At 38.9% G+C, this 27796-nt stretch overlaps 1 long non-coding RNA gene across 1 annotated transcript in view; it reads left to right on the top strand.

The window, feature by feature from the left end:
* Positions 1–420: 420 nt before the first annotated feature.
* The window catches only part of LOC119800944, a 99005-nt gene continuing 71629 nt past the window's right edge, over positions 421–27796 (top strand). Inside the window, exon 1 of the long non-coding RNA XR_005283113.1 lies at positions 421–708. This is a non-coding gene — a long non-coding RNA (uncharacterized LOC119800944). The remainder of the gene's footprint in view (positions 709–27796) is intronic.

Genomic DNA, 27796 nt, shown 5'->3' with positions numbered 1-27796 from the left:
GGGTTACTAAACATGTAAATTTCCAGGCGCCAACGACCATCCAATCCTTCCCATTCACTCAACTCAGTTTCTTCCTGGAGGAATGAGAAAGAAAGAGGGTTGGGGGAGGTGTGTTAGCGGTATGCGGGGTAGTGGTAGGGGTCCTGTGCACCTGGGTGGATGTGAGGTATTTGGGGAGACGGTATTGGAAATGGTTAATTTATGCAGATTTTAGGTCAATTAAAAGCTCGTTTTAGAGCAGTTTTAAGAGAGGGCCCAGAAGGCAGTCTCCCCAGTAGGCCCAGGGCTAGAGAATGCTACATGGCCTGTAGATTGAGACACCACTGCTGATTAGCTCTTGTTGGGACAGGTGACTCCCTCAGGAGAGTAAGAAAGGGAAATAAAACACACCCCAGATCTCATACCAAGTTAAGCAACGCCAAACGAAGGTGTGGTTTATACAGAACATCTGAAGATCAGCCCTAGCTCTTCCTGGCCGAGTAATCTGCTCTTTGCAGCTCAGCAAGCGCGAGGTATGTACGGGCCACACCAGGATGAATGGTGGCATCTATCCCTGCACGGGACCTCGTGGTCGCTTGACTTCTTCAGGGTTCTGGCAGGCGACTTTGGCTGGCTTCCTAATGTCCTAACGATGAAGGCTGGCCATCTGAACCCGAGATGAACCGGGACCGAGGCTGGAGTGAAACAGCGTCGGGGGACTCCGTAGGGGTAAGGCAAGGGACGCACCCTTGTGCCGAGCCCCACCCCTCCAGGAAGCGACTGGCGAAAAGCAACCCAAGTCAGTCACTGTGTGCATTGCCCTGGCTGGAGTGGTCTTCCATCCTCGCCGTCCTCCCACCACTCTCTGAATCATCCCTTCCCTTGCCGGAGTCCCGGGTCTCCCCGCTGTGCCCACCGAGTTTGGAGAAAAGCTCAGGGGCCCCCTGCTGGACAGACACAGCCTGCGCGGCGACCCTCTCCAGGTTCCCTTTGCCCGGCCCCACCCACACCCAACAGGACCCTTCCGCTCCCCCAGTGTAGGGCACCAGTTCAAACAAACAGAAAACCAAGCCCACCAAACAAAGCACCTGGGAGGTGGCGGCTGGGGGAGGGGGAGAGGAGGAAAACAAAACCAAAAAAGCTTGCTCACCTCCTTTACTGCTCAAAGAAAGTGCGACTTCAACCTCTCCCTAGGTCCTCAGGGATCCTTTCCTATATCCCTAGCTGAGGCATGAAGGTTGGGTGTTCAAGAAACGACTCTTCCCCCTCAAAAAAAAAAAAAAATAATAATAGGAAAAAAAAGAGTCACAGCTGCTGTTCAAAACATGTTTTGCAAGCATCAGGAGCACACACACACACACACACACACACACACACACACACACACACAGTCTTCACTCAAGGAAACCCACATTTATCAGCTCTGCAGAGCTCTGATGACATGTTTCTGGAAGCTTTTCATCAGTGATTGGAGGAAATGTTTGTTAATAGTTCAGAGTGTGGGGAGCAGGAAACAGGGTCCTGTGAGTTGGGAAGAAGAGGGAGAGGAAGCAGGACCCTCTTCCACCCCTTTCTTTCCCTACCTGCGATGTAGTCATCCTTAAGGAAATTTCCATCTTTGTACACTGCGTCCTGTGCCTGAACCTTTCACTCAGAAATAGGGAAGGGATTATTCTGTTTATCTCCGCAATTCATGACTTCGTTTTGTGCGGTGTTTTGAAAGTAGTTTAGCCTTGAAATAGACAGTAGGCTTTGAGTGGTAGTTTTTTTTTTTTCTTTTTCTGTTCTTGTTAGAGATCACAATGTTTCCCTTCAGTAACTTTGACTTAGAGATGGGCATACTATCTTATCGTCACGACTTTCAGTAAAGTCTGTTTCGTTTTGTTTTTTCTCTGGATATACACTGTCTGAGAAAACAAATATTTTTTTTTCCCTGTGTAACTTTAGGCAAACAAGTACAGGTTAACCCAATGATGGACCAGGGCTGCTTGGCTCTGTTTTCTTCACACATTGTTCTATGTAAAGAAACTTAAGGATTTGGGGATGACTCAGAAGTCAGTTCATAGCAGGCAAGATCTGAAAGGGATTCTGAGTATGGTAGGTGGTTCAGGGTATTGTATTCAGGTGGATGCCGGGATCTCTGACTGGCTACTGAGGAAGAGGATGAGGCTGGAGGCTGGTGTGAGGAAGAGATCTGATTGCTGGTGGTTCTACCTATAAGTCTAGGTGCCCTGAGCAAGCCTTAGAAGATTAAGTGAAACTGTAACAGCTCTGGCATGTTGAGTGCTTACTATTCGTAAGTGTCTTTTGTGTTTAATCTCATTCAACCCCCACTCCAGTCTTGTGAGCCAGGTACTGTTGCAACTTCTCATGCCGTACATGAGAAAAACAGCTAACAACACCTAACCGTGGATCACGAACATCTCAGAGGTCATAGTTCACCTTAATTATAAATACCTTCTTTTTTTTTTTTTTTTTTTTTTTTGGTTTTTGAGACAGGGTTTCTCTGCAGCTTTAGAGCCTGTCCTGGAGCTAGCGCTTGTAGACCAGGCTGGTCTCGAACTCACAGAGATCCGCCTGCCTCTGCCTCCCGAGTGCTGGGATTAAAGGCGTGCGCCACCACTGCCTGGCTCATAAATACCTTCTTATAAAGAAAGGTTGTGATGTATAAATAGTGCGATTTTTGGTGTTGAATAGAGGCAAAAGACTAAAATAATCCTATGGGCTTTTCTTGAGGCGCAGTTAAAGCAATTAAAAGAGATAACACGAAAGCTTGTCTCAGCATAGTCTTAGTCTTCACAACTACTCACAGGGCCCAACCCATCATAGGTTGGGTAAGAAATTTAACAATGAATTTCACAAAGTTCATGCTAAGAAGGCTTGCTGCTGCTCATCCACCTTCATATGTTGCTTCCTTGCAGCTATGAATAGTTACGGTAAAAAAAAAAAATGCAGAACAAACTTCTGAAGGAAATGTATTCTTTAGCCAAAGGGTTTTGAGTGGCCCCTGTATTTTGATGTATACTTAGGACTCACTGAAATATATTTGGAGAACTGATTTACTCTGTGTTGTGCACTTAGCGTAGGTGGGGAATGGACTTGGTGGACTGCTTTTAGGGTTCCCTCATGTTCACTAGGGCTCAAAGAATCAGAAGAGTCGGGAGAACTATCCAGATGAGCTGTCCTAAGTCATGAGTTGGACGGTGGCCCACAGGTCTCAGCTTTTGCATTTGTGCTCAAATTATTTGGCCACAGGGCCTCCTCTCATGCTGGGGATGTCTGAAATTCCCAAAACTATAAATTAGTTGAATATAGTTGTTAATATCAAGCTGGGAATTTCCTCCCTCTCATCTCTCATTAAACGGTTACTATCAATATCAGTTTGGAAGCGAAATGTTATGAATCTGGTTTGTCTGTGTGAAAGTATACCATAAATGCTTTCAACACATTTTTATTTTTAGACCTGAAAGGGTGTTTTTGTTTTGTTTTGTTTGCAACGATCTTATATACCCCTTCTGTTTTATAAAGGGGCAATATAGAATTTTCAAAGTCACCATTTTAGTCAGGCAAGAGAGCAGAACCCAGATTTTCTGTATTCAAGCACTGAGGCTGTGTGTTCTCATAGCTTCAGGGTCCTTCTTATTTAACTGCCAGAGATCCATGCCTCATTCAGTCACTACTTATTGCCATGAACTTGGCAACTGTCCTGGGCATTGGGAATTCAACAGAGAGAAAACCAAAACAATCTCAGAAAAGGCCTTCATTGGTTCAAGCTTATACGCTGTTGGAGGAACAGGTCAAAACTAGGAACCATGCTTAATAAGGTTATGGGGAAAAGGCATTTAATAAAGACATTTTTTTCCCAGAAAAATACCCCTTATGCAGTACAGTATATGTGGCAGGAAAAATTAAACAGACATTCTTTTACATTTCTTGGTAAATAAATGTGGGAAGCCCTTCGTGCCAAATAATAAAAACAAAAATTGGGCATTACTAAGTGGACACCACCAATTTCAGCCAGATGAACAGAGCTCTTCTTCAGTGGTCTCTTCATGGGCTGGAGATGATTCTTTTCCTGAATGTTCCTGTAAAATAAGTGGGGATTAGATGCATATAAGTAAACAGAAACTTATGTAGGAAATAGGATAAATAAATGAGATAAAATTATTCTATATAATGTGTTTGAAAATGTTAGCTTTTAAAGACACATGGGATTGTCCCTGCAGGTAAGCCAGGAGCCCCAGTCTAGCATGGGTGACATCAAAATCGCCATTGTCTGTTGTTTTGGGCTTTTGGTTTTCACTAAGTCGGTTTCTCCTTTTGAACAGGGCACATGGTAGTCACCATCCCACATACAGGAATAATGGAAAGATAGGTCTAGAAACTTTCATCCCGTGAGATTCTGAGTTTTCAACGTGAGGACCCAGAAACAGCTTCCCTCCCCAACCCCAACAACCCCAAATATAGAGCTCATTATTACAAACAATATATACACTGGACCATGAAATGAAAAATTACCAAATGATTAGGACATGTTAATGTTTTCAAATCAGTGTCTGTCTCCTCCTCCATAAAGATTTTAGTCAAGAGTTTGAATAATGAGGACCAAGGGCCAATTGTCATATGTCCATATTTGCCACTAATGAGGGGCAATTTGTTTTACAGGGTTTTATTGTGCTTTCATTGACAGATGATCTGAAACTTCCTCTTGGCCACGATACAGAATGAACCTTTTATTTAATGGCTGGGCGGGGAAGAGACTAGAGTACTGTCTGATAGTACAAGAAGCACAGTGCACTGGCTGTAGAGGTTTCCTTTGTAGTCCTGCTGGCCGATTTTGTCACACTCTTGTTGTCTGAGTGCCCAGAAAGGAAGACCATGTCTTCTACATTATACTTGATGACAACACGCTAATATAAAATAGTAGCTTTCCTATTTTATATTAATATTTTGTATGCTCATCAGGGACTGGTTGAAAGAGTATTGAGAGACTGTCCCACAGTGGGGATGACCCAGATCCAATTCCCGTTATGGTGAACTGTTGAGAACAGAAAGTGGAGTTTTCCTTTTATGTTGCCTGGTTGTCATATGGTGGTCTGCACTAAGAACACGATTGGCTGGGATTCTCAGGAGAGTCACTATTTCCCGCCTCCAAGTGTGGCTGATTCCAAACTCCAAGTCCACATAGTGTTGAATCACAGGAAAAAATGTTGAGTTCTTCTCTGTACTGCGTGCATTATTGAGATTAGAAGTTATAAGCAAGAACGCCTGAGTCTTCTTCGACTTTCATGCCCTCGGGCCAGCTGAAGAATCAATAGCATGTTCCTTCTCCATGATCACTGCCAAAGAAAGTAGCAAATCTTAAATAAAGGAAAACATGAGATCTGAGATCTTTTTGATCTGCCTTAAGATTGGAGTGAGCTTATGGAACACTTAAATTGAAGCTCCCCAGAGATGTGAGGAAGGTTCCCTTTCTGGAGGGGTGAAAAGGTCTTTTTGATCCACACTGCTTTAGGAATCACCCTTCTTTAAAAGACAGACAGACAGATAGAAAAAAAAAAGAAAATCTCAATCGAGGTGGAGTTGAACAAGGAATGCTTTAAGCCTTCAGAGTTATCTGTTCTGCACTCGATACATAATTATATAGGTTTTATACCTTTAAATCCATTTTTAGCTAGGCATTAAACTTGAGTAGTAATCTGTTTATAGAAAATAAAGCCATTTGTATTTGAAAACAAATGAAAAAAATAATTATTTCTTCTCAAAAATGTACCCTTTTAATTGATAAAAATGCATCCTCGAAATTCTGCCGGCAATTTAAGCACTCTGTAGGTGTTGTTGCTGTTCTAAATTCATCTGCAAGAGGAATTGTAAATGGTATTTACCTTTTAATTAAACAAAGCATCTTGCAAATTAAACACATGTTCTTGCACATCAAAATTTAGTTAACATCCTTTGCATTGTTCATCCCGCTGACACGGTGACAGCATCCCGAGTCCACACACAATGCAGAATGGTGGTGCTTCCCCTCCCCTGTACTCGCCAGTCCTCACAGTAGATGCTATCACCAGCTAGAGTACGCTCTGGAACTGACTTCCAACAACAGGGCAGGAACTGACTTCCAACAACAGGGCAGCTTTTCTCTCGGAACATACTGGAGATTGTGTAGCATCCGGGACGGTACTGGTGTGTCCCGACCTGCAAAGCTTTGGGTACTGATCTGACATATGTCTTACCGTCTTACACTGGATATTTGACAGTGAATGACAGAACACCTTAGAGGACTAGAGGAAGCTGATAAAGGCAGAAACACCACTCGTGAGTGCAGCCTGGTTCTTAGGAACTACACACTTCTTTACACGCAGACCTGTAATTTGACATTTATAATGCACCGCAGAACGGCTTTTCTGTCATTTTCTTACTGTCATGTTCTCCACATTTTGAAATAAATGTCCCTTCTAATTATTATATGAATTTGAACTCCAACATTCAATTTTCCCCCCTGTCTCATATAATGGAGTACTACATTTGGCTGAAGTCTGAGTTGTAAGGCCATTTAGGAAATGTGATCATTTAAAAATATCCTCACAAACCATACCTGGGACTCCTTTTTTTTCCTATTGTGCTCCGCCTTACATATGAAACTATGCTTTAAATCCTTACCCATCAGCACCAATTCTAAGAAAATAAGGTTATTAATGGCAGAATGAAACCGAGATAATTAGGACAGAGTCTTAATGGAAGCAAAGTCGGAGAAAGGCTTTCCAATAAAGCAAAATTGTAGTTAATGACTGTCACTCATTTGTGCTAGTGCTCATTAATTTCTTTTATTTCTGTTTATTTATGGTTTATATAATTGGAATAAAGTCATTTGCCCAGAACATTGCCAAAGGAGAAACACTTTGTCTTGCAAAGAAGCATCTCAGAATAATAGTTCAATAAGTTCTAAGGTAAGCTCAGATCTTTCCTTAGCATTATGACACATCTGATATTTTATAGTTTTTTTTAAAAGAAGGAATTATTTTCACTTTGAATGTTAAGTTTTAAGATTCAGACAGCTAGAATGTTGATGAGGCAGTCCTCATAGAAGTAACAGCCATGAGGGGCATATGATTGATGATGGACCGGGGGAGGGGGAGAGAAGAGAGTAGACCTATAGTCAAGGAAAGCAAGCTTCAGTGAAAAGGGATAATGGCTGCGCCTAACTGAGCTTTACAGCCCAGGAGTGAATAATGGAAGGACACATTTTCCAATGTAAGTTTGATGTTCTAAGGCAGAATTCTGTTTCAGATACTTACTTATCACATATGTGTGGAATGATACTACTTGGTGATCAAAATAATGCAGCATAAAAGGCAACATAAAAAGCCCTTTATTAATTGAAGGGAGTGAATGGCATAGGGGTGAGCAGAGAGATAAGTAAAACTCTCGCTAAGCCGATTCATATCCTGAGGTTGAATTAGGACTGAAGATGGTGAACTTTGCCTCGTATACAGCTCTATGCTGCTTGTTTTTACACTGGTACCATTTCTGCCACCTTGTTTAAACATCTCATAGTTCAACTGGATGTAATTTACCCATTACAAAGCAAATCTAGCCAATTACACCAGTCAACAAGTTTTGGAAATATCATGAGCAACTTTTCTTCATGGGTAAAATGTACCTAACTTGTAGATAGGAAACCTTTCCATGTGCAAAAACAAAAACAAACAAACAATAAACAAAACAACAACAACAACAACAAACAAATAACCCCCCAAAAAACAACTCTCCCTAAAACCCCAAACAAACAAACAACTTTCTAAAATTTTGATACTGATCCTCATGCCTTTGGATTTAAAATAGTTTATGCACGATAACGTAGTGACTTAACTCTTTAAAAGCTATTTTTTTTTATATTTTATGAACAAGTGTTTTACATGTATACCTGCATGGTGGAAGAGAGCATCAGATCCTCTTATATAGTTGTGAGCTTCCATATGGTTGTTGGAAATTAAACCTTGGACCAGAAGAGCAGTCAGTGCTCTTAGCTGCCAAGCCATCTCTCCAGCCACAACGTAATTCTTCATAGAGCTGTCTATTCTGTAATTTGTGTATGAGGAGATCCGGAGTAGATGTCATGCCTTCCTCTGTTGGTCTCCACATCACATTTTTGGGGAACATGTTTCTCACTGAACATGGACCTGACTGATGAGTCAAGGTTGGCAGTTAGAAAATCATAGAAATCCTCCAGTCTCTGCTTCCCCAGTGCCAGCATTACAGGGGTACACTGCCATGCTTGGCTTTTCTGTGAGCTCAGGGAATCCAAACTAGGTGTTAATGCCTATGCGGCAGTACTTTACAGAGTAAACCATCTTTCTTACCCCAATCTCCAATATTTTTATGGATGATACATGGTTTTCTGTTTCTAGTGTCATTTCTATTATATATAAAACGATATGTTCCTAAGATACTTTATATACTCATTTCTAAGAAATAGCCTCATCTTTTGTGAACACTGATAAAATGGTCAATGTTTCTTTAGCTCTTGGTAAGTTCTAGTCACTGGACCTAGCATTTGCAATGTTCCACCCCGTTTATTACAACAATTCCTAGAGGGAGGTCCTCTACGGTGACTGAAATTTATGGAGTTTGAATGACTTAATTGAAGTTACCTAGCAAAATATGGAGCTTGGTTTTAAATCAGTCTTTGAGTCACAATGCAAGGCTATGTGACTCCTCTACAGCTCTTTATTGAAGATGTACCATGTGCCAGGTAGGGCACTTAGTAATTTACAGGCTTAAAAAAGAAAAAGATCTTCTTTAGCATCAAGCAGAAACCACAAATCTAAGGCAGGTATTGTTATAAGAAAGACACTTCCGGGCTTAGGCTAAGGAAAGTTCTGTAGGTAAGTTCTGTCTCTAGAGAATGTCTTGGTGAGCCACGTGTGGCTTCTGAGCTCTCCTTCTGCTGTCAGAGCACACTGTACTCCAAGTCTGCTTCACAGTCCTTAGGAACTACTGGGAGAGGTAAATCTGCCAAAATTTGAATAAAACTAGAAGTGTTGAACAACCCAAGAGAAGTCAAACTTTTATGAAATGGCTTTATTGGTTCATTCAGTCTGTCACTCATTCACTCATACATGCATAATTCATTTTAAAACAACGTTGTGAGGTACAGAGAAATGGCTTTGAAAACTTTGAAATCATGTAATACAAGGATAGAGAAGTGGGCATGCTCTAATCAAGACCCACACACTCTATTTTGAAAAGTGGAATTACGATGCCATTCTCTGGGTCGATTATTCAGTACTCTATGCCTCACCACACATCCCCCCACATTTCCCCCAAGACTTCCCCCAATATGTCCCCCACTGCCATTCTTGTTTCACACATTTTCTCCCTGATTTAGCAACGCTTTTTGAATCAATGACTATGCTAGGAAAATCCAACAAAGTCTTTTTTGTTGTTATTGTTGTTTTGAGAATGTTAATTTTAAATCAGTTATATTTTCTTTGAAGATTGGTTTCACTGTTTTCTTCTCAAATAGGTGTGGGGCAATGGCTGATGCATTAGAAAGTTCCATGAATAGTTATTAAATGAACGAATGCACATGGTCAAACTAAGTCTAGAGAGAAGCCTGGTGCCCTTGATTCCAATTGAGTGTCTGTTGTCACCCAGTTCATAAGAGGAACAAAGCAAGATACTTTTGTGCACAGGAAATTTAACTATCTTTCGATGCACAACTTTTCTTTCTCTCTAAATCAAATTAAGGCTAAACTAAAGGCAATTCCGCCAAAAGAGCTTCATTCGGAGGTTGTTTTCAAATTGAAATCATGTAAACTCAACAACCAAATGTACAAAACTTTGCAGAAGACCTAGAAAATCATATTTGCTTCCAATAAAGCCATGATTATTGATGTAGTACACTAGCTGTGCCCCTGTTAGCGAAAATAAAATCAGACAAAGTGAAAGTGTTTGGCAAGGATATTGAGACTTTTTCGGGAGATTCGGAAAAACCTTTAACTGAGCTGATTTGATATCCAAATATGTAGCAGAAAAATACAGGTAACTCAGCTGTCATCTTTCTCTATGATTAATACATGCTGTGCCAATACATCTGGCTATTAAGAAGTACATAATACCTTCATTCAGCATTCATTTATATATTTCATGTGATTATAACATAGGGCTGATTTTTCTATTATCATATAAAGTACCTGCCACAAAACGCTCTAGAGGAATTCAAAGTGCCCACTGGAGACAGCTGTTTAAAGTCAGAGAAAAGCTTAATTTTGAACAGGAATGGAGGAGGTTTTAAAACATACCCCATGTTGCCATGGTACATGTAAGAGAATTCAATAGCAGATGTTCAAAACAAAAGCATGATGGGATACCGAGTACTGAAAGAATAATGGATCCTTGTAAATGCCGTAGAACATTCACCTTGGCCGTCACAATCCTGATACCGAAGTACTTAACACTGCATTGTTCAAAATACATTTCCAAATTCTTGATTAGCAATCCTGGCTCAGCAGGGCTAGTGCTCAGTACGCATTTTCTGATGAGCTCATGAGTGCATGTTGTTTGTTCATTGTCTTCTACAACCTCCCAAACATTCTCAAAATCTAGGAGTCTTGTTCTACAGTCTCTGTTCATCATTTTCCTAACTGTAAGAAATGCCCATTATGCTCCAGAAATGTCCTTTTAGTATTTCCCAACTCTGACCTCACCTGTGCAATGATTTCCTAGGCATCTTCTAGGTAAGATGAAGGATGCTGCTGCTCCTCTGTCACGATGGCAACTTCTCTGCTGCTATGACAGCATCTGATACTCCACCTCCTTTGTCACTGCTGTGCACAGGCCCTCGTTGCCCACACTACAGATGTTATGTACATGCCTTCCCTGAATGCACACAGAAAAATGGGAGCCTAATAAAGGAAGTGTCGTATCTTTCACAACTGATTGCTCTTCCTACTTTTTCAGTTCGTGCTGGGTAAGTCAGATAATAAGAGAACACTTACATAATCAAACAAAACCAGAAAGCAAACACAAATAAAAACAAGCATGCCTCAAAACATGCAGGAGAAAAGGAGGTGGCAATAATTTTTCCATATGTGCCTAGAACTTACCATTTGTCCTGTTTTTTTCTGTATGCTTGCATATAAAACAGTAGTTTTGTCTTTTCCTTTGCATTGTCTGTATTTTTCCCTTTTATTAATGCTTCCTTTTTGAAAAAGAGTGGCATAATTTACATAGCCAATGTCATGTGACTTTACTAGAGGATCATGTTTATTCTGTTCACGTTGCTCCTGTTGAAACACTTTTTACAAAGGTCTCGCAGGGGCTGGAGAAATGGCTTGATAAGTAAAGGTGCTCACTAACCTGAGTTCCACGCGTGCGGACCACATGGTGGAGGGAGAGCATCGATTCCCTCAAGTTTTCTTTTGATCTTCAGACATGTATGGATGCCACACATGGATATAAACGATGTGAGAACAAACATATCTCTGTTGAGATTTACTCAAAGTAGTTATGTTTTAAAAGTCAAGCTTATTGCTTGTTGCTAGTGCTTATCATTTGGTCTAATTTTGTTTCATTCAAATTAGTCATCTCAAATTTAAAATTTGAAGATTCACAGCAATTGAAAATAAAACTCTACCTTCCAAGCATGAGTTATTGGCTAGGAAACACAGCCTTAACAACCCCTGCAAAGAAATATTATGTAACTACTAAAATAACAACATTTGGTAGGAAATTAGGAATGACTTACATAAGCACCTTTTACTCTCTTATTTCATGTTAAGTGGTGATTTTTGATTTTAGGTAAGATTAAACCTACAAAGATGTTGCAACAATCAAATGCGATCACCATTTACTCTTAATTTTGGTTCAGTAATGTTGCATCCTAAAAGCATTTTCTTCAACTGCATTTTTGCTTCTTTCTGTTTAGATGGAGATGAGTGAATGAGTATGTGCATATGGTTGTGTGCGTCTTTATGTGTATGCACGTATGTGTGTGCACCTGTGTCTTTGTATGTATGTATGTATGTGTCTATGTATGTATGTATGTATGTATGTATGTATGTATGTATGTATGTGTGTGCACGTACATGAGCATATTTTTTAATTCGTGTGTGTATGCTCATGTCACATATTCTTTTCTCAGCTCCAGCAGATTTTGGTTTAGCTTTACAGTCTCAAATATAAAAACCATATCCGTTTTGTTACAATTTGTATAGTCAATTTTCCTGGTTAACAGAGAGCTCTTTAATAAGGGACCCAGATATTTTTCTTTTTCTGGAATTATTTTGTTCACTTGTAACTTTATAAATTAATTCTATTTCACCATTTTCCTCATGACTTTAGTTAACCAAATCACAAATGTATCAAATTGTCTGTGTCTCTTTTCTGTATAGCCATAGTCCTCTCATTTTTCTTTTGTCTTTTGTTTCCATCAACATACCACTATGCCTCTTTACAACTTATTTTTGTTGTTGAGCCCATTCTTCCTTGAGCATCTTGCTTGTTAGTCTTTATTTCTGAGGTGAATTTTGTCTATGCCATGAAAGACAATTTGTGCATTTCTGTTTATGCATTGTGATCTAAGTTTTCATTTTAATGAGTAAATTTATATTTAAAAGGTCTAATTTCATTTCATTCTGTTTTACGTATTTTTATTAAGGAGAATATAAGCTGGTATGTTTTGGTTACATTATCTATTTCTTTGTGTAAGTTTCACTGATATATCTGGAAAACGTTTTCACATGTTTATTTTTTATATTATAATGAACTATATGAGGACAAAGGTATGTCTTGGGTGTTGTTTTGTTCTTTCAGACAAAAGTATCTCTTTCCTTTCATATGGAAAAATTGATTTTTGTTAATTGACTGCATTTCTTATTCTCTTAAGTATAGGCTATCTTTGGGTGTTGTGACCCTCTTTTCTTTGTGTTGGGTCTTTAAACTGCCATTTCCTGTCCTTAATTTTCCTCCTGGTCATGTCTCCACAAACATGCTTCCTTCTACAGGGTGTCTTGTAAGGAACTGGCCTCCAGTGTCTGAGTCTTATCTCTTTCCTATTGCGTTCCTAGTCAGGAATCCTCCGCTGGACCAGGTCTCAGTCTTGCTTATGTACTTCCCCCTGCTGTGGAACTCAGTCCTTTCCTAGTGGTTAACTGCCCTTCATCTACCAGGGAATTTTTCTTCTCTGTCTTTACGTGCATAGTCTCTGCTTGATGTGGGTTCAGGAACTGTCTCTGTTGAACTTTGACTTTTACTTCAAGTTTTAGGTAGAATTTGAAACTTGTCCTTTAGCTTGGCCATTCTGTAGCTCTGGATCTAAGTGTCTTACTCTCCTTCATGTTGATCTCTGCAGTCCTTTGTACACAGTGTGGGAATGTTAAGCCATATGTGGAGATGTTTATCTACAGGATTTCAGGCTATATCAGCAGGTGTTATTGGAAGTATTCTTGAGAAGAATGTGAAGAAAAGGTAATACTGCATTCATGAAGCAAAACTTGTCATAAATTCACTTGATGTGTTCCTTTCTCCTGACTCCACTAGCTTTGTTAATGGTGCCTGTTTACATGGAAGCTGCCCCAGAAACCAGTGTACTTCAACTTATTCACCCTGGTTTCAACTAGATAGTAGGGTTATATATAATTTTCTTTTATACAAAAATCACAAAACAAGAATAAAAACAATTCTATTTTAGAAAATTAAGAGCTTTCACATTTCAATTAGATTCATCTAAGGCTGTGCATTTCTATCCTAACAAAATATATTCCACTGATCCTACCTCATATTCTAAATGAATTTAGAGTATGTTAATTAAGTCTCTTGCGACTATAATTAAATGAATTATTCATGCATACATATACACACATTTACATGTACATTCAGGAATAATTGTATAAAAAAATCAAATATCTAGGGAAAAGCTGGTCAAAAGACAGGGGTAGGAAGTGCAGAGAGCATATCTCAAGATGGGTGGATTCCTGTGTCTGACAGAGCACGGTCACCAGGGCTGACTGCTGCTACACCGTTCTGCAGGAGTAGTGGCATAGTTAGAAACACTGCAATTTTATCTACGCCCTTCTCTGTCCCTGAGTTATTCTGTTCCAGATAACATTTTGAAATAGGGGCAGGAGATGAACACTTTATTGAAGATAAATGATGACATATTATAAACTTTTTCTACAATAAGATATGTCATGTGTTTGAATGACTGTAACAAGTGTGACATTCTTTTCTGACATTAACACGGTGGAAGTTGTTTGAAAGAAAATTAGAGCGGCACCATCCAGGAGATTTAAACTTTGATCTCAGAAATGACAGAATTTTAGGATAAAAGTTTACAGTGAGGCGAAATTTGGTTATTCACAATTACAGACATTGCATCTCGTGTGGACTAAAGCCTTGCTTTTAGTCTTTAGAATTTTAATTCATTCCATTCTGGAATTATATTTTCCTTGCATATTATTTACTTTTCTATTGCTTTGATAAAACACCATGATCAAAGCAACTCACAGAAAGAAGGGTTTATCTTGGGCTTACGGTGCCAGAGAGTCAGGGTCCGTGAAGACTAGTGAAGGAAGCAGGTTGCAGGCAGTTGCAACAGCAGCTGAGAGCTCACATCTCAAAATGCAAACAGAAAGCAGAAAGCTAACTGAGAATGGTTTATGGCTTTTGAGATCTCAAAGCCGCTCCCTGTGACACTTTCCTCCAGCAAAGCCACACACGTTCTAAGCTTCTTCAAGCAGGATTTACCCAATGGGAATGAAGTATTCAAACGCCGGAGACTCATGGGAGACATCTCATTCAAATGGCCTCTCTCAAGTGGAAAAATCCATCTTACTCTAAAGGATGATCTTTTTGATGATCTGATTGAGTCACCTTCTGTCTTCTCCTTTTGGTTCAAGTATAGAGTTAGCGCTTTGGGTTATTGTTTGGGCCTCCCCTGACACTATTACCACTTAATTTTAAATATAAAAAATGCATGAGGAGAGTGATGTGTTCACAACAGTTAACAGCACATAGCGAATAAACAGTTGCAAGAGTTCTTCTCAGCAAATGCACACCAGCATAAAGAAAGCCTTGTGCAGTTTATATTTTATATATTTTGTAGTCATAGAGCACAAAAGCCCTCCCCTATCCATCTCTTCCGTTTTAACAGAAGGTATAGGGACGGGTAGTGCAGAAGTTCTGTTGATTCTAATTGCTATTATTACTTCATTTTATTGAGGACCTCTTAGTTTCCAACAGGAAAGGACAGTCATGTATCTCATGTTTTCAAATACCAACGGGTACATTATAAACATTATGAAATGTTAATTAAGATGTCTGCCTGTGATTAAGCTGGAATGGCCTGAACATTTTAAATTCAAATTGACCTTATACATCTAGGGAAAACACATGTCGCTTCATAATGATAAATTTTATTACAAAAGCTCTATGAATATACAACAATTAACGTATGGCTTGAAAGCTTCTGTGTTTATTTTGCTTTTGCCAAAAAAGAAAATAGCTCTTCAGAATTATTTAGAGTTGTTCACTGTCTTGACTCTACTGGGGCCACTGCTGGCTCCAGTGTTCAGAGTTTGCAATAAACATTATTGTTTTCTGTTAAGGGCCACAAATACATTAATTCACATGTTTTTGGACTATGGTCAATGTTGTGACTATAAATATTTTATATAATACCAGTTTCATTAAAGTTACAATATCTGTGAGTCCATATTATCAAAACAGTGGCATAAGGACAGAATATGGTTAAAGAGTAATTTCAGAAACAGCTAGAATATTACACTTGGAGTTAAAGCACTTATGGAGAATGAACAGTTTGTGTCCACTCAAAACAGTAATTATTGACAGCAAGTTATGGATTACATTTAGAATCGCTTTCAGAAAACTTAGTCTAATAATTCAGGTGTAACAATACAACACACACACACATACACAATTTTTCCAGCCTAAGAACAAAATAGTAGAACATACAAACAGATCGCAGAATTTTTGCAGGACTGGAAAAAACCTCTAGTCCATAATTTTCAAAGTATCTCCAAAGTACAGCATATCAAAAAGGATGATAAGTGTGCCATAGACTTATAACTGTCAGAAAACTGCAAAAGTAAGTAGCCCTTCACCCAGCTATTGCATATCTCTGTTGCTACTCTGGTCCACATGAGCCCCCAGAATGGAGCCCTCATACCCTGCCTCCTACCTATCTAGTATTCTTGCTGCATTTCAAATCCATGGGAAGTTGAAACCAAATCTGTAGTAACAGCTAAAATGGATATAGGAAAAGTAATTTTTACAGTTAAAATTCCAACAGTTAGCAGGATTAGAATGTGTCAGCTAGAAGATTCATTATATCAAACAAAGATAGGATTAAACAAAATTTCATTTCCAAATGCAGATTTGGAACTAATATCCCAGTGCTTGGAACTAATGCAAGAGTTTGAAGCTACCCCGGGCTACAGAGTAAGGGCTTGTTGCAAAACAAACAACATTCACACACGCTAAATGTAATAGGTTTCACGACAATAAAGGATAAAGGCCGCTCTTCAGGATCTTAGGTGAAATAACTAAATAAATTAAGATTATAAGAGTTAAAATAATTTGAGCTGGAGAGATGGTTCAGTGATAAAGAGCACTAGGTGCTCTTCTGGAAAATCAAGGTTTGATTTCTAGCACCCACTCACCCAGAAACTCAGGATTATTTGTAATTCCAGTTCCAAGGAAGCCAATATCCTCTTCTGACCTCCACAAGTACCATGCATACATAGTGCTCATGGTGCATAGACATACATGCAAACAAAACACCCATACATATAAAAATAATAAAATTATTATTATATTATTATTATAATTAACAAGATTGTCAAAAAACTCACACGATTTCATAACTAATATTCTTTTTTATTCAAATGACATACTTATTCCTTAGATTGTTAAATATTGTGAAATTATATTTTGGATCCCACATACTCATTGCTTTTATTTTAAATGTTGTAAAATTATATTTTGAATGTCATGCATGACATGGATGCTGTTTACTTTTCAGCATCCATGTGATCTAAAAGCTCTCTTCTGACCTCTGAAGGCATCAAACACACATGTGGTGCATGAATTTACATGCAGACAGAGCATCCATACATATAATGTAAAAATGTTTCAACAATTTTAAATATATTAAATTTAGTCTTGTAAATTATTAGCACCATAAATTATATAACTGCTTATCTAAAGCCCTCAACACTTGGATTTTCATTGCCTAATATTATTTTATGCCCATTTGTTCCTCGTGTATATTATTAGTTTAAAATTTAACCTTGTCATATTTTCTCAGAAAAATAAATACTAAGCCAGGACCTGAGATGTTTGAGATGTTTTTGCTAGGTTACATAGTTTCACTGCAAATCATTGTCAACCATGTCTTTTCCACTCATTGTGATTTTCCGGAGTGGCAGCAGAAGGGACGCTGGCTTTGTGAACAGAGAATTTTCCCACTCTCTTTGATGTATGGAATGGAAGTTGAGACTTTCCATCTAAATAGCCAGTGAGAAATCTGAAATACAGAGGGCAGCTTACAGCTCTTGCATTGTAACCACCGTCCATTCCAGTGGGATCCAGTTACTATCACCCCAACTGGGAAGATGGGAGTCCCATTCTCCAAGACACTGCATTTCCAAATCGTCCTGAAGTGTAGGACATGCTCCTCCCAGCTGATCTCCTTTCAGGTCCTCTCACAGTGTCTTCTGTCTGGAGGAGAATCGCCAGCCCTGTTTAGTACATCCCTAAGCACATTACGTTTTAGAACATGACTCCTCTTTCTCTGCCTCTGAAATACACACACACAAATAAGAGAAGGTAAGTCAGCTTGACAAATGTTGAGTTTGACTAGAGAGAATTTATGTCTACTGCCTTGGCCAAGATAAATTAGACTTAATCACACTTACCATCATCATTAATTTCCTTCCTAAATTTCCAAGTGATAACAAATCAGTTAAAATGGGCACCTACCCTAGAGTAAGCAGCTTTGTCTCGGGGTTATTGTGCTGCTGAAGGAGTATATTTTTCAAGCTGTGTTTTTGAATAAACAAGATATCTTAGGGGGATAAGGATGTGTATGAGATTCACAGACCTATACAAAACAAGACACATGTTCAAAAATTATCACTGGACTTGGACAATGAAGGATTTATTTGATTTAGAAACTAGATTCATCAACCAAATAATTTAATAGATTAATTTGTAGCAATCTACTATAGATTATAGTTTCTACAGAGGGGAAATGTTTACATGTAAATTGTTTTCTAGTGATTGATCTAACCACATTTTAATTCTTCCCCAGCACTTAAGAAGCTGAGACAGCTGAATTGCCATGAGTTCAAGATTAGATTGAACCACATAATTAGTTCCGGATCAGCCAGGGCTGTGGCAAGACCTTGTCTCAAAATCCCCAAAAAAAAATAACAAAACAAAGGAGAAAACAAAACAAAACAAAAAAAGCAAAACAAATTAAAAATACCCAATATAACCCCACAAAAACTTTCTTCCTGGAGACTGTTGTGACCTGTAAAAAAATGAAGAAGAAGAAGAAAAAAGAATACAAAAAAGTTAAATAAATAAAATCTTAACAGTAAATGATCTTCATTGTGAGTTAGGTGCCAAGCCCCATGATGAACTTTATTTTTTTCAACAAACATTTCCCAGGACCTTGGGCATGCTGAAAAAACATCAGAGGAGACAGACACCAGCCTCAGGATTTTTCAGGTGAGGAAGACAGAGGACAGGAAAGGCGAGTGAACTATGTAGAACTATCTAGAAAAGCCTAGCAGAGTCGCTATGAGAAGAGAAGAGCAGATGAAGTTGGACCAAATGTTCCTGTGGTGGGTGATACTTCTAATTGAGTGGTTGTGATCATGATGAACCAACGGGAAACTGTGGTGATTATAGGCTCATACATACACTCTCCTTGCTAGCTCCTCAATATTAGTTGTTTCTCTCTCTTTGCCTTCTAGCTTGATGCTGAGCTTCTTCGCAGGGGAAACAAGGCCTTTCCTTCTGAACTATAGCATTCTCTGTTCAGCTTGTAACTGTGGCCCTTCTCACAGCCAATAGAGTCCTGGCTCAATCACTGCCCCTGCGCTGATGTCATTTCATGGCCTTCCTCATTGTATTCCGTGTCTAGAGGTCAATGACCAAGGTCATCTGAATTCTTGTTTTTCTTTAATCCCCTTTGTTTCCTCAAGCCAATAGAATTATAACATGAAAAATGAGGATTAAGTTGGAGTGTAATGGTTTATTCCTATAATCTTAGCACTCAGGGAAATTGAACTAGGAAGATTGTAGTGAATTTGTGGCCAGCCTGGGCTACAGCTTGAGCTGCTGTCTTAAAGAAACAAACTTTGTTGACTTCCAGTGGGAAACCTTATCCTCTTAGAGGCTTGGATGGGGGTGGGGTGAGGAAAGGTGAGGTGAGGGGGAGGAAGGGAGGAAGTCGGAACTGGGATTCGTATGTAAATTGAGGAAAGTTTGTTTGAGAAAAATAAAATAATTTAAAAAGAAACCACACAAAATAGGATTAATTAAATTACCTTCACTGACAAAAAACACAAACACAGTCTAATATACTATTGCTTCTTTATAATTATGCATGCAGAAAATAAGAGAATAACTGTTGATTTTCTCATAGACAGCCACAGGAAAAGTAATTACCAATAGGCTATGTTTTGAAGGTTTGAAACCAAGCTAGAATTCTTTGAAAGTGAAAAGAGTTATTTTTTACCTAGTTCCTCCTAATCTCGGCACCCCAATTCTGAAGTAAATATAGAGAGTAAAACATTTTTAAATATCGTAATAACTGTTACTTTTCATTTTAAAATTATCTTGAATAATATGTAATAAAATCCAGCCAATGTACAATGATCATTATTCTAAAAGAAAATTTCTAACATATTGTCACTTTCAGATTACATGGTTTAGGAGATCTTGTTGGTTCAGGAGATCTTGTCTTTTCCTCCTTCCTATGTAGATGCACGTATGTCTCGCTAAAGTCCTCTTTGTTGTCTAGGTTCTGTAGGATTGTGAGCTGTAGGATAGTTTTTCTTTCAGTCTAAAAGTTTAGATAATATGATTTAACAATTCTGTAACAATGGCTTTATTAGCTCCATTTTATGGGGGAGTTGGGGTCAGATTTGGAAAAGTTTCAAAAATTGTTCAGGCTAGCATGGCATGTCTATAAACTTTCCTGAAGGTCAGAGCACAGAGCTAAGCCATTAGTTAGCCATAGAGATAAGGCAGTGGGAGTACACACCTTTATTCCCGGAAATAGGAGTTCAGGGCCACCTTGGGCTATGTGAGATTGATCCATTCTAAAAAGGAAAAAGAACTAGGTGGTGGTGGCTCAAACCTTTAATCCTATTACTTGAGAGTTTAATGCCTTCAAAACCAGCACTAGAAAGGTGGAGACAGGAAGGAATATGGCTGGGCAGAGAGAGGTGGGAGGAGACAGGAGCTCTCTGCATTAAGTCTGATGATTCCTAGAGACTAACTTGAGGGCTTGGTTCTAAGAATTTCATAGAGGTAAGACCAAGCATCTGGCTCCTTCACTTTTCTATTCTTTCAGCCTTTACCGGCTAATATCTGACTCTGGGTTTTTGTTATTAAGACCAATTAGAATACGTGCTACATGTTTACAAGAGGTGGTTCAAAGATCATAAATTCAAAGGATAGTTGGATTAATTTATTTTTAACAAAATCTTTATCAAAATATACCCCCTTTTATTGGAAAATGTTATTTGTTAAATTTTGATAAAACAATAAATTTTAGTAGACTTATTCTAACATTTAATACATGTTTACAATGTATCTTACGACTATCCACCTCTGCTTTTCCCCTCCAAATTCTCCTGCCTCCTCAATGCATTTCCCCCGCATTACATGTCCTCTTTATTTTTACATTTTATAGTCCATTGAATACAGCTTTTTTGCCCATGCATGTTTGGGTGTGGGATCATTCACTGGGGCATGGGTAGCCTACCAGTGGCCAATCTCCAAACAAAAGGGGCTGTCACGGACATCAACTACCAATATCTCCTCTCTTGGGATTGGGTCCCTGGCGCCTTTCCCCTGCTATGCTGGAATTTTTAATTGCCTTGCTCTTGCATAGGAATCAAAACTGCTGTGATGCCGAAATCTCGGTGAAGACCTCCAATTGCCTCGCACCGCGCCCCCGTGTCTGCGTTCGATGCGCTTTTACCCAGTTACCGAGCTTCGGGCAAGGGGCTGGAGGTTAAAATACACAGACACAGACAGACAGCGAGACATAGACACGGGTCATCCTTGAATTCCCCAAGAATGCCCCCTTTATTGTGTTCAGGGGCAGATTATATAGAGATAGCCACGCCCCAGCCAAACCCACCAGAAACCACTCTCCTGCCATCAGGAACTCCTGAAGGTCTCGTGCTCAGAGCAGCTGTAGGCACTCTGATCAGAGGATTACAAGAAATTCAGGATTTGGGGTCTGACTGCTCCCAACACTGTGAGTCATGTCATAGGCATGGAACAACATTTCAGGGCTTTTCCCCATTTCTTGTTCTCACATTCTCTCTGACCCCTGCTGAGATGTTTCCTGAGCTTTAGGAGGGTTTGGTAAAGATATTACACTCAACGTCGCTTGTTTTCAGCAACTGGAATAGTTATGAGTCTCCTTGTTTATTACTACTCATCCCTATAAGGAGCTTCTTGGCAAAGACTGAGTGTAATGCAAATCTGTGAATATAAATAATATTTAGAAGGCAATTTGAAGATTTCATAAAACATCAGCCATAGTTTTTGTCCTTCGGCCCATGACTTTCCCTGTACTTGGGTTTTGGTCATATTTTCAGTAACTGGCATAAATTCCTGTCTGCAGAGCAGGCCTCAAATCCAATCAAGACTTGGTTTCATCCAATAAAAGTTTTATCACTATTGATCCAGGAGCCACATCTTGCTTGACAGGACAGTATTCAGAATCCAGTGTTGGGCAAGACCATTGATGCCTTTTCTCCCCCAGAAGCCTGTGTACCATCTTCTTAGCAGGGACAGAGTTCCTCAGTCATTTCAACGTTGATTTCTACAACGGGAATTTGTGGGGCCTTCAGCATCTAATGATAGTGAGCAAGCAAGGGCAATGACAGGCTGTTTCCATTGGGGTGCTTCTGGGGCATCTCTGACCACTGACTCATAGGAAGTAACCTGTGCCTGGTACAAAAGTATTCATTTTATTACCCCTCCCTTTGGAAGCAGCATTGTTCAAATTGACGAAGAAATGTAAATAAAAATCAAATGAAAGGTCAAGACTGACTTTTCATGATATTTAAACATTTTGGAAACTTGCATATCTGTACTGTTTCAAATGCAGAGGGTTCTTAAGATACTCAGTCAACAGTCATGTCACTGTTAATTAATAATCACCTTTGTTAGTTAGAATAGTTTTGGAAAATTCACATTGACACAGAAACAGCACATACTGATAAAGAACTTTTAATTTGAATTAAATATAAAACCCATTTTTACACAAAATCCAAAATGTACTTTTCTTAAATAAGGAAAACGAAATGATGTAGGTTTTTTAAGATGTAGAATACAGGCAGGAATGTTGCTTTAAGAGAACTACTCATGTTATTGCCAAAATAGAACTTGTGCCGGTGATGTTGCAGTTACCATGGTTACTACAAATTTGTTACTTAATAGCAAAGCAAAGAGATTCATAAACATGCTAATTATATCTGATACATTTTCCAAACTGTTTTGTATGAATATGCATATAGTTTACATAAAAACGAATGTCCCCATGCAGTAATTTTTCAAGTTCGGGAAGGTTTTGCTTGGTTCTCCATAATATAGCATATGATCTTTTTGGATAGAAGAAGAAATAAGAAAAAATTTGCAGAAAAATTTGTGATTTACTGGGTAGCCCACTGTGAAGAAGACAAATAAGGTAGTAATCTCTAGGTGCTAAATAAATATGATATCTAGTCAGTCTGTTCAAAATTTTAAAATTTGATATTAATAATAAAACTATTCCTATTCTAAAATCCCATTTAAGGAAATATTAAGGAAAGTGAAAGTTTGTTGAAGAGGAGTGAGGAAAAACTGAGAGCTGAGGGTTTCTATTTTTTCATCAATTCGCCTGCCATGAATTAGCATGTAAAGGTGAACAAATGATTTCCTAATGAAAATGTCTTCTTTTCGATGGCATAAGTGTCTGAGAAATTTCAAGGCATAGAGAAGACAGAAAAAAAAAAAAAATCAGAGGACTCTCGCTTCCCTTACAAAGCAAAGCTTCCAGCGTAATAAGAGACCCAAGTCCTGACATGGGCCGGGAAGGGCATGGAGTTGGCCCAGATTATCCATTGAGTGCAGTGTAACTCGAAATTGACACAGGAAAGAGCCTGTGATCCGTCCTGAAGAAGACAGATGGTTTGAAGGATTAGTGACTTCATTCATTGTCTCATACTGCTTTCTGGTGAGTGAGGCTTATATGAGTCTTCAGAGAACTGTACCCGGCAGGGGCTTTGCCTAATCTTGTGATTGGGAGCATTACTATGTTCATTTTGAAATGATACCCCACTTTCATTGACACTCACCTTCTGTCCTTCCAATGAACAGAACATTTAGGCAAAACCGCCCACTAGGTACCCATGAACCGTGTAGTAACAGAGACAATATGAACATTCAGCTACTTCTTGGTATAAGCTGTGCTTTTCATGTTTACAACCAAAACACATAGAACATGCTGGCTGTATTTCAGATGTTGGAGCAAAGTCAGAGGTACCGACTGAAAAATCTGCTCAGGAGTTCACTGTCACTGACTGATTGATATCAGCCGTTACCAGATAAAACGTGATGGCATCATAATTCTCTTTGATGCAGAGTAGTCTTTGATCTTTTACCATCAACAGAAGATTATAATATATACTTACGGTGATAAATAATACCCTTTCACTGATGTCAGAGAGACGGAGAGAAAGAGAAAGTGCAAGTTAAATTGTTAACGGTTCCAGTAGCTAGCATTTTATTTGCAATAATAATAACAATAATAAGTAGATCGAATACCTTGTAAGTAGAAGGACTAGGTTACTGGACATGGCTAAAGTATCACAACGTCCATGTGAGGACCATGAATCATCAGTTATTCACCTTGCAAAGTGAAACAGAAGGCTACGTTTAAAAAACACAAACAAACAAAACCAAAAATACCTCCTAAATTCAAAGCCCTGACATAGATTTTGACTGCAGGGACCCAGAATGTGGAGGCACCCATTATAGGCATTCATTCACCAAAAGATTATGTGAATAAAAAAAAATCAGGAATAAAACATTTTGTATAATATATTTGAGAGTATAAATAGTTTAAAAACCAATCTTCCATTGCCTTTAGAATATAGTCTAACTCTTATCACAAAGGAAATGCATGAGGTATGTCAGCTTTATAAAATGATTATTAATGGAAGTTCTTGGAGCATGACGTGATTGAATGATAGACTTCACGTACCTTTTTCCTGCTAAGAGAAACGTTCATCCTTAGAGATCCAGCCCTGAGGCTGTGGCATCCTTAGGGAGTGTGTAGTGTGTTCCAGTGCATTGTTTTCTGATCTTCGGTATCCCCGCCCCACTTCCTGCTTCCGTGCTGTGTGGCTCTGGAGACTCCTGCTTCACTACTACTCTTTTAGGCCTGGAGGTGATACATGTACTGTATACATCAGTACATCGGTTCTGGGTGCGGGGCAGGAGCATGTTCAGTCATCAGCATCTGCCTATATGCGATAAGTCAGTGACTATTAACTGATTCCATCCTGAAGATACATAGAAGAAGAGCATATGGAGTGCAAATCAAAAGGGCTGAGATAAAGTAAAATGGGGCTGTGGGGCAGTTAACAACTTAGAAGAGTGATCAGTAAAGAAGACACCAAGCGGGCTGGAGAGATGGCTCAGAGGTTAAGAGCATTGCCTGCTCTTCCAAAGGTCCTGAGTTCAATTCCCAGCAACCACATGGTGGGTCATAACCATCTGTAATGATGTCCGGTGCCCTCTTCTGGCCTGCAGGCAGACACGCAAACAGAATATTGTATACAAAATAAATAAATTTAAAAAAAAAGAAGACACCAAGCCCACGCCCATTGTAATTCATCTCTGTCTTAACCTTGAGAGCTTGAAGGCCTTCGGGACATCCCTCATTCTTGAACTCACTGCACACTTGCCTGGACCCTTGGCTCTCCCTGCTCCTTCGCTCTGGATACAAGTCCACCCAGATGAGTCCTCTGATTTGATCGTCACATTTTCTGAACTAGTTAGGCCATGTATCATCATACTTTCTACTGTTTTCCTCCCTGTGCCTCTTTTCCTCCTCTATTTTCCATTCCATTTCACTTCTTCCTTCCTTTCTTCTCTGCTCTTTGCTTTTTATCATCATCTTTATTTTCTTCCTCCGATGCCAGGGACTAAAACAAGGGCTTTCTACTTGCTAGTTCTAGGTAGCACTTTGTCACTGAGTGCGGTTCCAATCAGTACCATGCTTTTTTATTTAGAGCAAACCAGAGCAGCTCAAAAAGGTTAAGGGCTTGTCTAGTGTCAAAAGGATAAGAAGCAAATTGTACACATTTTGGATATCTGACTCCTAGATAAATGGCATTTTCTATGGTATCTCAAGCTTTTCTTAAGGATAATCACAAATATTTTGGTTATTCAGGGTGTTATTTTCAAAATCCTTGGCTCATAAGTGGACAGCTACAAAAGGAGTCAACTAGATTTTATGTGTGGTAGGACTGGATAGCATGTGACCAAAAGGTTTTATTTTAACCAAAATATTCTTGAGAATATCAGGTAATAGAAATCCACTCAAAACTAGGGTAACATTTTTCAGTCTCTAAGTTTGTAGACTTTTCAAGTTGTGGTTTATTGTTATGGTTGGAGATATTTTAGCAACAATTTTCTCTCCAATAGTGGAAAATTTATAAGTTTCTCTGAATTCATCTTCATGGATAGATTTGTACATAGTATTTAACATCTGGTCATGCCACATTATTCAGATCATAAAAGAAAGCAATCTTCACAAATGAGAGTTTTCTTTTAAAAAGTTCTATTGAATGATTGTTTTGAGAAACGTTAAAAGGCATCATCATCCGGATGAGGGTGAGTCTCTGGCCTTCCCAAAAGTTGATGAGCAGTACTCCAGAACCAGAGACTCAAGAAATTTGATTGAACAATACAATTGTTGTCAGCTTTAGTGACTTGTAAGTGTAAATTTTACAATTAGGATAATTAATAGACTCATCAATGAATGAATACTCCCTGTTTTATATAAGAAGACATCATTGGCAAAGAAGGGAGAGGTTCATTCAATTTCACATAGTCTGTGGACTTTCACCATGATTGTTTTCTTGTTAATGTTCTTTATTAAAATTTTCTCGTGTCTCAGTGTTTGTACCAGTTGTCTACTGCTGTGTAACAAGCTATTCAATTCAATAGTAGTTGTGTAAACTCTAGGTCCTGCTGTCAGGCTGTGTTAGTGATGATTACATTATGATGTATTTCCATTTATCTAGAAACCCAGCCCCTCAACCTATGTACATAATAACCACTTCTCCAACTACCTACTTAGTCACCAAGCCTATAAGAAAACAGTGAGGTATTGGCAATAGTAGACAAGCTTCAGGATCTACAATATAGGTCACTGTGTAAGAAGATGGAGAAGTGATCTAGAAGAGACTCGAGAATATGTTGTATAAAGAGGTCAAAGACAGTTCTTAGCTACACCACTTGTTAAATCTTGAAAGGCAGAATTGGAAATACTCCAGCAAAAGCTGAAGTTGCAGAGTAGGAATGGATCAGGAGAAAAGCATCTAACTTGTCTGGCTATTACTTGGGTTTCCTTGGAACCTAATAGTTAAGATTTCTGCTAAGATCTAAGATATTATTATTATTAGTTTATCTTTTTAAGAACTTTGCTGACAGTAAATGAAGTATACCACCTTATGTTTCAGGAGGAACACTGACAAGGGGCTTAAAATAGATATTTTAACTTTTCTTAATTTTTATGACTGTAGAGTTTTTATTAATTTCATCTCAGATGGGATCCTATGTGCTTTTCTTGATGTCCTACTTCAGTTAGTCATGTGAAAGAAGTAGCAGGGACTAGTGATGGCAAACAATAGTCTCATTCACGCTTCCAGCTGTTGGCAGGGCTCTGCCCACCCACTTGAAATGTGGGCCAGGCTAATTCCAGCTTTTATACAGAGTGATATTTGGTTTCCAAGGAGATGGCAATGGAAAATGCAAGGCTTTCTGACGATTTGACTTGGGCCTCCTACCCCCAGCATTGGACACATTCTACTCCATTGATCAAAGCCATTTATAAGATCCCCTCCAAGGGGCAGATAGGGAGGTTGGCTTTGCCTCATTCTTCTTCTTGGTGAAAACCATAACAATGTATCAGAGAGGGGAGGCCCTCAGTTTTCCACACTAGATACTAGTGTTTATTTCCATAGTCCCCATGATTCTCAAGCATCTTCATTTACACAGAATATTACCGTGTTAGGGTGCACAGTTCTACTTCTGTCCTGCTGCTGCAAGCAAAAAACTGTTGCGCATGAGTGAGACAACTTTTTCTAACTTGGAAAAAAATGACAGTATTAGTATTCTGCCTTTTAGTACTATTCGATGGACTTGGTTGACAATTTTAAAAATCTATGCATCTCTATTTTTCTCAGAAAGAGGCTGAAAGTATAACTGGTTCTGTCACAAGTGCTGTGTTTTGGTTTCTGTTAAATGAAGATCCATAATTGAT

This window comes from Arvicola amphibius, chromosome 14 (genome assembly GCF_903992535.2).
Source record: "Arvicola amphibius chromosome 14, mArvAmp1.2, whole genome shotgun sequence".
In the NCBI taxonomy this organism is placed as follows: domain Eukaryota; kingdom Metazoa; phylum Chordata; class Mammalia; order Rodentia; family Cricetidae; genus Arvicola; species Arvicola amphibius.
The sequence above is the reverse complement of the archived record's forward strand: the minus strand, read 5'-3'. Positions and strand labels throughout refer to the sequence as shown.